Consider the following 2,305-nt stretch of genomic DNA (forward strand, 5'->3'; position numbering starts at 1 on the left):
TCTGCTTCAAAATAGGAGAATTCAAGAAACACAAATCTGTGAAAGGGTCTCCTCTTCTTAGTTTTGAAGCTAGTGTTGGCTCCTTATAATTCATGCTGCTTGTGCACCTCCGCTTAGGCAGACACATGGCTGTGCTTGCTTTATTCTTTTCTGGAGAAAGAGAAAGTCTCCCAAATTTTATTTTGGGAAACAAGGGAACATTGGTGATATCCTTCAGGCTACAATGAGGTGATGGAGGTGATGGGTGAGTCTTAGGTGGTACACTAGTAGGAGTTTTTGTTGGCTTAGAAACCTCCATCTCTTGCTCATCTGTGAGGCTTAGCGCTCTTTTAGATCAAGGCTGGGTGACTAGTCTATCTGATGTGCTTGTGAGATTCTGAGTGTTCTTGCATGGGGCACATAGAGATCATCAGAATCGTCTCCAGAACTGCTGAATTCAAAGATGCTCACTTCAGACGTACTGTTGTTTTTTTCTCTGTTAGAATCAGTGTTGGTTTTTTGATGGAAAGGGGTGAGATGAATACCCTCTTCCAAATTAAAATTGTAAGCATCGCTGGAACTGACAGATTCATCCAATTTTTGGGAGCAAACAGTTTTTTGATTTTTACTTTTGTTCCCTTTATACTTTGATGAAGACTTAGATTTTCTTCTGTTAGTTTTTCTTTTCTCTTCTTTTTTTCTTACTTGTATACCTCTATGTTGAGGGGTTTTTTTCAGCTTTAGATTCTAAAATGACTTCTTCCATTTTGGTAAACTTTCCTGGTTCAATCAGCCTTGGTGATAAATTACTTTTGTCTATGTTCCATTGACAGACATTTTTTTCTTCATTGTTTGGTATGTGCATGTTTACTACTGGGTCCACATACCTGATGCTTTCCAGTTCGAAAGATTGCCCTTCCAAATAACTAGTTTCAAAATTATCCAAGGTATCAAATTGACTTAGACTAATAAAATGTTCTTTTACATGGCAACGGAGAGATACAGTTCTAGGTAAGACATTAGCAGTAGACTTAGCCTCCCCAAATCAAAGTCAGATCCCACTGTGTCTTGAGGAGTAGAAAGTATTTGCTCTTTTATTTGGGATGATTCTCCTTGTCCTGGAAGGTCAGTTTCTTGAAAAGGAACTTGCAGTATATCCTTTGCAAACAAATCCCTGGGGTTGTCATCATTATTGGAATCCATCCCTGAGAGGCATACTTCCTGGTTCTGAGCAGTATCTTCTGTTTGTTGTGAAGTAAGTTTTTCTTTCAGTGCATATAGCTGACATGCAAGGTAGTAACATTCCTTTCTTAGCTGTAGGATGGTATCTTGGGCTTCTCTCACTTTGGATTTTTCATTTTCCAAAGCTAAAACTAACATTCTGTTGTTGTCTTGGTAATTTTTCAGCAGTGTACAAGTGTTGGTAATCACTTGGCATGGTGCAGGTATAAAGGACCTGCGTTTGCCAATCTCTGCCAAGTTTTTATTCCTTTTCTCTTTCATTCGCTTCTTTATGTCTTCAAGACTATCTTGAAAGGACTTTTTCTGGCACCTTTCCTTGGCCGTCTTCTGCTTCCTGTCCAGGCCAAGGGTGTTAACAGCGGATGCGCCAGAGCGAATGAAAATACAGACAGGTCAGTGTGAGCGGATGGTCTCTATGTGTATGGTAGTCAAAACAGTACTGCTGCGGAGGTAGCCAGGTACGGCACCATGTTGGTTTTTCCCGCATACCTTGGCCAGTACTTCTGCAGCTGTCGGCCTCTTCCTCACATCCCAAGACTCCTCAAAACTGCCCTGCCTCCCTTGAGCCCCGCGTTCCAGCGCTCCAGGCCTGCGGTTGTGTCTCCGGTCGCCCGCTACTACCGCCGCCACATTCGAAATTCCCCGCCGCGCTCATCTCTATGTTCTTGTTCTTAAAATTAAGAAAACAGAAGATTAACATTTAGATCTTTGGGGCCGGGGATTTAGCTCAGTGGTTCTGCTACCTGCCTCGCAAGCACAAGGTCCTGAGTTCGATCCCTGGTACAAAAAAAAATTAGATCTTTGATCCAGTTCATAATAGCTAAATGTTGGAAGTGGCCTGTGTGCTGATCAACACATCTTTATTCATCAATGGATAAAGCATACACAATGGAGTGCTACTCTGCCATAAAGAAGGATAAACCTGAGTGGGAAAATGGATGCATCTTGAGACCGTAATATTAAATGAAATAAATCCAACACACAACCTTAAATATTGCATGGTTTCTCTTATCTGAGAAACCCAAAACACAAACAAAGAGCAAAATAAAAGACAGATAAAAGGAAAGGGGGAGATAGATCTTTC

At 41.3% G+C, this 2,305-nt stretch overlaps 1 pseudogene; it reads right to left on the reverse strand.

Moving 5' to 3' along the window:
* Positions 1-294: 294 nt before the first annotated feature.
* LOC110347193 (shugoshin 1 pseudogene) lies at positions 295-1,608 on the reverse strand (annotated as a pseudogene).
* Positions 1,609-2,305: the final 697 nt, after the last annotated feature.

The sequence above is a fragment of the Heterocephalus glaber genome, unplaced genomic scaffold, assembly GCF_053883595.1.
Source record: "Heterocephalus glaber isolate CG9 unplaced genomic scaffold, H.glaber_assembly_v1.0 deba00001698, whole genome shotgun sequence".
NCBI lineage: Eukaryota > Metazoa > Chordata > Mammalia > Rodentia > Bathyergidae > Heterocephalus > Heterocephalus glaber.